We start from the raw sequence: 10,866 nt of genomic DNA on the forward strand, positions 1-10,866 counted from the left end.
ACACTGTTTGACCTTTGATAGTGGGGGGAAAATTCAATATTTTTACTTTTAGTTTTTTACACATTACATAGATTGGGCTTTGATTCTTCTTTTTTTTTTTATGAGTATGTTGTCTTTTTCTGATCATAAAAAAAAAAAAACCCACTAAAGGTCAGACTAAGTATACCTTCACAAAGACAGATGTTTTTACAAATGCACACAGTGAGAGACAGAGGCCCAGAGACAGGGTGGAAAATTATTATATATGACCAATATGACTGTTTTTGTGCAAAAAACTATACTAACATTATAAGTGAGATACTTTAAAAAATAAATAAATAAATAAATAAATAAAAATAAAAAAAAAGAAAGAAATTATGTCATGACCCCTTTAAAATAGGACCCAAAGGTATCATAAAAGTACATGAATGTGTCATATTCCAAGTCTGTGGGGTCAGCAATATAATTGCATTACAATGTATAGGTTTAATTTAGGTTTATAATTTTTCTTAAAATGTAGAGGTCTTTGACATTGTTTTTTACATTTCCCTCATAACTAAATTGACCTGTTGTGTTATTTTACTTTGTTAGGATCCTCTGTTTGGGCAGTATACTACACAGTAGAAAAGAATTACATTTTTGGGAATTCTTAGCCATTGAAGAAACATTTCTATGTCCAGCTGGTCAGAAAGATATCCAGATAGCCAGCTGACAGACACTCCTTTGACAAATGCAGATCCAATTTTAATGGTATGATGTGATAAATGATTCACACATGTTGAAGGATATGTTGTAGTTTTAATGAGAAAAAAAAAAAAAAAAAAAAACATGCCTTAAGCATTTTGGTGAGTTTTGAGACCTTGGGCTGACAATGATAAGTGAATAATTACTTAAATGTTTTTTTTTTTGTTTGTTTGTTTTTATTTGTTCTTTACAAAACTTTGAATATAATGCATTGTGCAAAATGTCTACATATGTGTTCCACACAAGAAAATCACACAGGTTTCAAATCAAACCACATGGTGAGTAGATACACCCAAAAAAATATTTTATCCTATTTTTAAGATTTATGCATTTAAATTTATTAACAGAATTCAATCAAATTGAACTGTGTAATTGTCAACTAAATTAAGTTAATAAAACTTAAATATTGTGGGTTTTTCTATTTATTTATTTATTTATTTTTAAGATAACTCAATTCAATTTCATGGAATTTTGTTATGAAATTGAAATGTGTAAATCTTAAAATTATTTTTTTGAGTGTAATGACAGAAAATATATTTTTGGACAAACTGTTCTTTTAGTTCACCACAATGCAGCCAACAATTCCTCACCACAATTCCCTAATTTATATACAATCAACATTATTAATCTTTTAATATAATTAATTCATTTAAAAAATAAATAAGTTGTTTTTAAGACCATCAAATCTTTAATCCTAAACTGTGCCTAATGCCAGTCCTGCACTCTGTCGTCTTGATATAAGCAGATAACAATAAGTTGCACAGACAACTACCTGATCTTGCAGAAAGTATCCACTCTGACAGTACAAGCATATTACTGTCATATTACCACAGGCGTCTCTTCTCACTAGTGCTGCAAGTATTACACTGCAAGACACAAAGACTACTGTAATTCACTTCTCATGACTCTGCTGTTATAATTTATAATAATTTAATAAACAATATAAGGGCAATTCAAATTAAAAAGGCAACTGAAAAGGAAAAATAATGAATAAAATTATAAAAGCTTAATTAATTGTTTTCCATCCTATGGTGCACCTTTGATGACAATAGAGATATGCCTAGAATAGAAATATGCCTTTATATGATGTCATGTGTCTTAGGATATATGACATTATAGATTCTGGTCTTCTTTGGGGGGCAATACTACTCTACACTTCAAGGCTGAAAGAGAAAAGGTGCATTCTCTTTATGAACATAGACAAGCTAGACAAGATATTACTATATATATATATATATATATATATATATATATAAACAATATGAAACATTGTTTGAGGCCAGTGTTCAGATTACTGCAAATCACCAGTAAATGAAATGAACACAGGGTAGTTCAGACTTGGGTAAGAACCTTGCTGAAACTCTATATATGGAGTGAGATACCCTCACTTTCCAATCTCCCTCTAACCTCTAAAGAGTTATGTTTTTTTTTTTTTTCTTTTTGTTTTGACAGCACTGAGATAAGATGAAAATAACTTGAGTATGGTCCATAAATGCAAAATGTGAAGGCTTATTCTATTTGATATGGTCATATTTTTGTATTTTCTACAAGACCGAGTGAATTAGGACATCTCATTCAGAGAGATCTTCAGATCAAGCCAGACTCTCCAAAAATAGGGTTTAAAATTGCCTAGACTATTGAACTCTGAAATGTGTTACAGAACGTTTTCCTACAAGCGCAATCTGAGGCCTCTCATCTGTACATTTTTTATGAGATATAAAATGCATCGCATTTCATTACAGATATGAAATGAAAAATCCAAGCAAACAGCTGCTCTTACTAAGCAATGAGATCTCATCACAATACATCACTCTCATACACATTCATTATTCATAGGGGTTTAATTCATACAGTAACAGGCCCATTTTAATAGAAAAGTCTTAAAGAACATGGAATTAAATTAAAGAACGCAAGATCAAGGCAGGTAAACATAAACATACAGAATATTAATGTACTTCAAAAAACCAGTGTGCATAATGAACTGTATGTTTAATGGGTGGGAATTAATGTATAAACTGTCCCTTTGCCTCAGCTTCATTCAAAGAAGAGCAAATCCCAGCCTACAAAGTCTCATTTACTTTAATCAAATTTAATCTTCTTAGTGAACGAAATTAACTTATTAGCCTGTCAGACAGAGAAAGGGAAAAAGAGACAGAGAGAGATAGACTCTTTTTAAATGCAGATTGACAGAAAGGAGCCCTGGGGTCTAAGTTTGGCTAACTTTGTCTTCATAATAAAGCAATCCTTTGTGTTTCTTATGGACAAGTAACTTCAGAGGTCTTTGAGCACATCTGTTAAGTTGGGGGTCATATATATCTTATTTATCTTTTCAAAGCATTGCAATGTCTAATTTCAATGGAAAAGTAACTAGTCAGTGTTGCTGCCTAAAACGTGAATAAACGGGAGGACTGCATTGGACTCTCTAGTTCAGGGTTTCCAAAACGGGGGTTCGCGAACCCCTGGGGGTTTGCGAGGGAACTCCAGGGGGTTCGTGAGAGAGTGTAGAGATTGCATACAAAATATGTCCATCATTTACTGATTTTTAAAAATGGGATCATTTTTCAATATGTATAATTAAGGGGTATCTGCCTAGTTCGGCCCGGCATGCATTAGTAGGTGTTCTTCTCTGAACTCTTAGAATGTTTCTACAGAATTCTGCATACAGGGATTCTATGGGGTGTTTGTCCCATCTAGAGTAATCTGCAATACAAGGTGGACCTCACATCCGAACAGAGCAATAGGCATAATAATACTATCAAAGATTTTACACCAAATTGTTACAGGAATGTCTATTTAGGTAAATTTGCCCTTAATAGCATTGAATGCTCTTCTAGTTTTCTCTTTTAGTGCATTCACTACCAGACAAAAAACCCTGAAACACTGATTTTAAGACGTTTTAAATAGTGTAGGGTGTGTTCTATTACAGTGTTTCCCAGTGTGAATGTGTATCTGGTTTCCTGTAATCTGGCTTTTTTATGGAAGATCATAATATTAGTTTATTTTGACTGTCAGGGCCCAGTTCTGACCGTAGTTACCCAGCAGGTCTAGGTGCTGCTGTAGCCCTTATGCAGTAGCTGACACCAGAACCGGATTATCTGCATAGAGAAGAAATTTAACTTCAGAATTATTTAGAGTAAGACCGGGTGTTGCAGATTGTTCCAGTAGCACTGCTAACTCATTAATGTAAAAGTTTAACAGAGCTGGACTCAAACTGCAGCCCTGTCTCACTCCATGCCCTTGAGTGAAGAATTCTGTTCTTTTATCGCCAATTTTAACTCTGAACCTGTTGTCCGAATACACAGATTTGATTGTGTCGTACATTTTACCCCCAATGCAGGATTGTAGAATTTTATAACAAAGACCATTGTGCCAAATGGAATCAAATGCTTTTTTTAAATCAACAAAACATGCATACATTTTGCCATTGCTTTTTGATACACGTGCTGGTTGACTATTGTGTGTAGCGTGTGAATGTGGTCGGTGGTGAGGTGGATTGGCAGGAATCCAATCTAACTCTTACTCAAGAAATTGTGCTTGGTAAGCAAGGCCTGTATCTGGGCATTCAGGAATCAACAGAAAGTCTCCCCAGATTACTGTTCACACAAATGCCTCAGTAGTTATTGGGGTCGAATTTGACTCCACTCTTATATAATGTGTGTATTAAGCCCATACTCCAGTATCAGGAAAGTAGCCAGTTTGCAGAACCAGATTGAACAGTTTTAACAAGGCCTCCTGCATTACTGCAGGGCTGTGCTTCAGCATTTCTGTTCTAATGTTGTCTAAACCACATGCCTTTCTAGGTTTTAGTTTCTTAAGTGCATCTGTCAATTCTTCTAAAGATAGTCTAAAGAGTTTTGGTTATTTTTTATTGTAGATTCCAATTGACTGCATGTTTTTCTGGTCAGGTGTGAGATTTTCTGGAGAAATTTCTTTGAATAATTTTTTTAAATAGCCTTTCCATAATTCCCCATATTGTATGGTTATGTCCTGGCTATGTTGTTTATTTAGATTGTTCCATTTTTCCTAGAACTGATTATCATTAATTGAGTCTTCAGTTTAATTAAGAGTGTGGTTTAAATGTTGTTGCTTTTTGTGGTGTATTGTATTTTTATAATCCCTGAGTGCTTCACTATCATTTTGTCTGGTTTCAGCTTTGTGTGTTTCTCTGTGCTTTTGGTTGGAGAGCTGTCTGAGTAGTTTTCTTTTAATTTTACATTCATTATCAAACCAAATTTCATCCCCAGTTTTTAGTTTAGTTTTCTTGTTTGTACGGAGTAGGTTTGCTCTGATTGAGCACCTTTGATAAATATAATTTATTTGTTGTACTGCAGAATTTACATCAGTCTTGTTAGCCATAATCTGTGTTATTTGAAATCTATTGATTAGGTTGGACATTACTTTGGAGCTAATTGCGCTAAGGAATTCAGACTCACATTTTGGGGACCATTTGTATGTTGGGTTTAGTTTGAACAGATTGCTGGGCTCTTGGTCTGTTCTATGGTGTTGAATTTTCTTTAGGAACACATTAATTTGACAGTGGTCTGATAAGGAAGAATGTAGTCTGACAGTGAATGCATGTATGTAGGAGGGGTCCATGTCTATATTGGCACAGTCGACTACACAAGCCCCAAGAGCTGAGTAGTATGTGAATCGACCTAAAGAGTCCCCTCGGATCCTACCATTAAGCATATACAGACCCAGGCCTCAACAGAGACACACTAACTCCTTACCGTTTTTGTTAACTGTACTGTCCGGATTGCTCCATGTTGTAGTGGTGAGGGTTAGATGTGTGTTGGCTTTCAGTATGTGGTTATTCCCATTAGTATCTATAATGTCCATGTGCAGGCGGGGGTGTTGTTGAGCGCCGATCTGTGGAGAGTAAGGCTGGGAAAGCTGAGAGGTTAAGGATTTACACCTGTGCTAACAGCTGTTTGTGTTTTCAGTGATCTGTGGCAGAGATAAAAGGGGAGGAGATGGCGGCAAAGGGGTGAGAGAGCCGAGCTTCAAAGTGTGTGTGTGTGTGTGATATTGGAGTGTTCCACTGAAAAGCAGGGATTTTGTATGAATAAAGACTCTTATTTTGAACAGAGTATGCCGTCTCCCGCTTCCTCATTCTCTGGAAGGGATTTGCTACAGTGGTGCCAAAACCCGGGAAATGAGGGAGATAGCCATCATGGAGTCCTTGCTGCTAGGCAAAATTCACCAAATGCAACATCAGGCCCTCCTGGATCTGCAGTCGGAACAACAGCAACAGTTCCAGGACTGGTAGAAGCAGTCAAGCTGGCAGAGGACCACTTGGTGGCGTATCCGGGAGCTGGCGAATCCTTTTCTTTCTCTCCATCTCTCTTTCTCTTCCCCTTCTCCATCCCATCCTATTCCTGTCCTTACCCCCTGCTGATGGGGGTTCATTGCCCTAAACCTGCTCCCTGGACCTGGGCTGTTTCTATTGCTCCGACTCCCTCTTTCTCTGTTCCCATTTCCCGCCAGATTGATGAATCCAGGGCCGCAGGTGTGGAGGTAAGGTCTGTGCCGGCGTGCTGGCACTGCTGGGAACTGGGACACATCCAATCAATACACGGTGATGGATGTGGTGGCGCGGGTCCGGGTCCCCGACGTGTCACAAGCCACCCCTGATCGAGCAGGGACGTACTGTATACCAGTGAGTACATACCAAGCCTTGGTGGATTCGGGTTGTAACCAAACTTCGATCCACCAATGCTTGGTTCAAGGTGAGGCTTTGGGTACAGCACGCCGGGTGAAGGTGAGGTGTGTGCATGAGGATATACACGAATACACTTTAGTGCCTGTTACTGTTCAATTCCAGGGACAAAAACATAGAGGCGGTGGTTAGTCCCCGCCTCACCCATCCACTGAATTTGGGTACGAATTGGCCAGCATTTCAGACAATATTGAGGGGGATGTGTGCAGATGGGTCTTGCAATAGTTTCATTCGGTGTGAGATTTGTGCAGCGCTGGCTGGGGAGGCGTTGCCTTAGCCGTCAATGTCAGCTCCACGTTAGGGAAACCTGGAGGAAAGTGAGGGCTCCGCCCCTCCAGCCCTCTGGGAAGGGGGGGGCAACGTTGATGGTCATAATGCTGGAACATGCAGTTGATATCCTCTGGTTGACGCTATTGATCAGGTCAGCAGGGTAGTCCTTTCTGTGTAGCAGGGTGGAGATGGTGATGTTGGCCTGCGGGAATTCCCTGCAAGCCTTCTATGCCACTCTTATGACACAGTCTACAACTCTTTCCCTCTGGATATAGAGGTCGTTGGTTCCTGTGTGGATGATGATGTTCTGTGGGTTGTGCAGAGTGGACTGACAGAGGATTTGGAGTGTGCTGTTGGTTGTGGGGCACCAGAATTCGCCAACCATGTGTTTAGGGAAGCACTTTCAGTGGTGCAAGGACTTGCCATTTAAGTTTATAAGAATAGCTGTTTTTGGCGGTTGCAGTTTCCAGACTTGAGGTTTCCGAGAGTGAATGAATAAGAGCGTCTTTTTCCATCAGGTCTTTTCTCAGTTTAGACACTTCTTCATTCAAATTATTGTTGTCTTATAGGAGACTTTTTATTTTCATCTCCAGCAGTCCTATTGTGATGCTGTATTCTTCTTTAAAAGCCTTTAACTCCTCTCTTACATTTTCAGAAGTGTCAGTTGCTTAGAGTTTGCTTTCTTTGAATTCAGTGATTCCATTTCCAGTTGGGAAAGGCACTCCTGAATTTTCTGAATAGAAACTGTTGATCTGGGGGTGTGTGGGTAGAGAAGGGCAGTTTGTGTGCATGAAGGTGAAGCTATGACCTCCTCTGCTGCTGTTATTGGGGGGAGAGAAGACATTTCCTTGTCAGCTAGGACTTTTAGTTCAGCAAAGCCTTTCTTAAATTGGTCTGTCCTTGGAGCCCTGGAACTTAGGTGAAGTGTCCAGATACAGTTGTCTCATGACTCTCTTTCCACCCATTTTTAAGTCTTTAAAATTGGAGCAGAGTGCTAAGTGCCAGGCATTTGTGTACTTTGTATAAAAGTGCAGGTCTGTTTTTACTCTTCTGTCATTTATTTCTATGAAATCTGCTTTTGGTTTCTGGGAATTCTCTAATTAATTTAGTTTTAAATTTCTTTCTTGCAGTCTCGCTGGTTACATCATCAGGACATGTGATGGCCAGAGTGTTGAGGTCCCACCCCTCTGATGAGGCACATCCATCATCACCTTGATTGCTTTAGGCCTTTGAAAGTTATATAGGTAAATGTGAGGCTATTCAGACATCAGAATTTGTGATTGGATTAGCTGTTCTCAGATTTTTGGCCTCCCAGTGTGCCATTCAGCCCTTTGTTTGGCTTAGATGCTTTCACACCTTCCACTTTGCACCTCCAGAAAAAATCTTGGGTTGTTGTTGAGCTGGTAGGCAGGCAGACCTAGATTTACTTTCACTTTGTTTGGTTTAATTCTATGCATTAAACTTAATTGTTTGTTTCCCTTAAGTTTCCAATATTTCAGTCTTTTAAAGATACTCACTGCACACTGATGCCACCAGATTATCCATGTAGCTTCTCTGTTGGCTGATTCTTTGTTTCTGGTGTGGTCTGTGGAGTCCTTAAAATGCTGTGAGATTTCAAGAGAAACTCCAAAATTCCAAGTTTGTTCAAAAGCAATTTAAGTCCAAACGATACTGATGCAAATCAGTCTAAATATAATCCAAGATGATCCAGCAATAAAATCCTGGTTGATCTAGCAAAAACTATTTGGTTTTTGTAAAACAGCTGGAGCTCAGGAGTGCATGTCTGCTCTCTCTCTCATTCACTCACTCACTCTCAGTTTTCAGTTTCAGTTTTAAGGTGCTTATTTGTATTGCCAATGCGTTTAGAGCTGAACAAAGACAGTGCAAAACAATGTACATCATTTAAGAGAAAAAGGAAAAAAAAACTAAAAAGGATAATGTTAAATTATAAAAATTTACTTAAGTTTAAAGTCCCACATAAAGGAAAAATATAATATTACATAGAGACAGTATGTTGGAGATGCAGACTCAGGTCAGTTCACTCAGTCCCTCATTCTGTGGCAGACAGACACATATTGTGCTGCTATCACACAGCAGTCCTTGTATTTACCTAATAAGGAGGGCAGTTTTTTATTGTTTGTTAAATGGTAAAATGTGCTGTGAATATGTTTAATTTTGTGATAAAAAATTTCCTGGATGTCTGTGTATTTTGTGCATTCTGTTAGAAAATGCTGCTCTGTCTCAATTTTTTATCACAGTGTGGACACAACCTTTCTTCCTGTGGCAGCCATGTTTTCCTGTGTCTGCCCGTTTCTATAGTGAGGTTGTGTCCACTGAGTCTGTATCTTGTCAAAGTGGCTCTCAGTTTTTTGTCTGTTACTGTGTACAGATAGTCTGCCATGGTGTAATCTCTTTTTAGGGTCAGATAGCATTACATTTTACTCTGTTGTTGTGTTTGAGTTTCCCAATACGTGATATAATTATAATTTGTGCTGTAATTTGGCTGTATCTAATTAGTTTAGCAGTATTGTTCTGGTCCAGGTCTCCAGTGTGATGAGGGTTAGTAGATGTTGGTGAAGCATCAGGACTATAGCTCTGGACCAGCTGAGAAAGGGGATTGATTTCTTTGCTCAACTCTTGGTATTGCAGGGCTTTATAATAGTACGAGTGGGGGTCACTGAGTTTTAGATGTTTCCAGAATTTTATTACCCGTTTTTGTATTTTTATAATTAGTGGATATTTGCCTAATTCTGCCCTGCATGCATTATTTGTTGTGTGCCGGTGTACTTGTAGAATATTTTTACAGAATTCTGCATGCAGGGTCTCAATTGGATGTTTTCCCCATTAAGTGAATTCTTGATTTGGATTTGTCAGTGGACCCCACACCTCACTGCCATACATGGCAATTGGCTCAGTCACTGATTCTAAAATTTGTAACCAAATTCTAACAGGTATCTCTATAGGACATTGTCGTTTTATGGCATAGAAGGCCCTGCAAGCTTTATCTCTCAGTTCATTCACCGCAGGTTTAAGGTTTTCCAGTGGAAGTAATTTTTAGTCCTAGATAATTGTAGTGTGATGAGTGTGTTATTTGGTTATTTCCTAATGTGAATATTTGTTGCGTTTCCTGGGATCTGGATCTTTTCTGGAAGGTCATGATTTGAGTTTTATTGAGGTTTACTGTCAGGGCCCAGGTCTGACAATATTGCTCTAGCAGGTCCAGATTCTGCTGTAGACCCTGTTCAATGAAAGACAACAGAACAAGGACATCTGTGTACAGCAGGCATTTGATTTCTGAAATGTGAAGAGTGAGACCAGGGGCTGTAGACTGCTCAAGACTGGTTGCTAGTTTGTTAATGTAAATGTTAATTAATGTTGGGCTTAAACTGCAATCCTGTCTCATTTCACGCTCCTGGGAAAGAAATCTTGTTCTTTTTGTGCTAATTTTGATGGCAAATTTACTTTCAGTGTACATTGATTTAATGATGTCATAGGTTTTACCTCCTATACCACTTTCTATAAGTTCGTAAAATAATTAATTGTGCCAGATTTAATCAAATATTTTTTTTAAGCCAATAAAGCATGCAAAAAAATGTCCTTTATTTTGGACATGTTTTTCAGTTAAGGTTTGTAATGTGTAAAAATGGTCAGATGTACGGTAATTTGGTAAAAATCCAATATGACTTCTGCTCAAGACATTGTGTGTTGTGATGAAGTCCAAAAGTCTCGAATTAATTATACTACAAAATATTTTTCCCAGGTTGCTACTCACACAAATGCCTCTGTAAATATTTGGGTCAAATTTATCTCCATTTTTAAAGATGGGTGTTACCAGCAAGGGCATAATTTTGATTACTTGGGGGGTTACCTACCCACATCCCCCCTGGAATCTATGCCCCTGGTTACCAGTCCTTGATTCCAGATGTCAAGGAAGTAACCTACACTCAGAATCACATTAAATCATTTTAGAATGGCTGATTGGAATTTAGTGTTAGTATATTTTAACATTTCATTCAATATCCCATCAGGTCCAGATGCTTTTTTGGGATTTAGAGTTTTAATTTTGTCTAAGTTCCTTTTCAGAGATAGGAAGGTCTAATGGGTTTTGATTGCCAATTCTAATACTTCCAATTGTTTAGTTATTTGATTTTGCT

Source organism: Myxocyprinus asiaticus, chromosome 9 (genome assembly GCF_019703515.2).
Source record: "Myxocyprinus asiaticus isolate MX2 ecotype Aquarium Trade chromosome 9, UBuf_Myxa_2, whole genome shotgun sequence".
Classification (NCBI taxonomy): Eukaryota; Metazoa; Chordata; class Actinopteri; order Cypriniformes; family Catostomidae; genus Myxocyprinus; species Myxocyprinus asiaticus.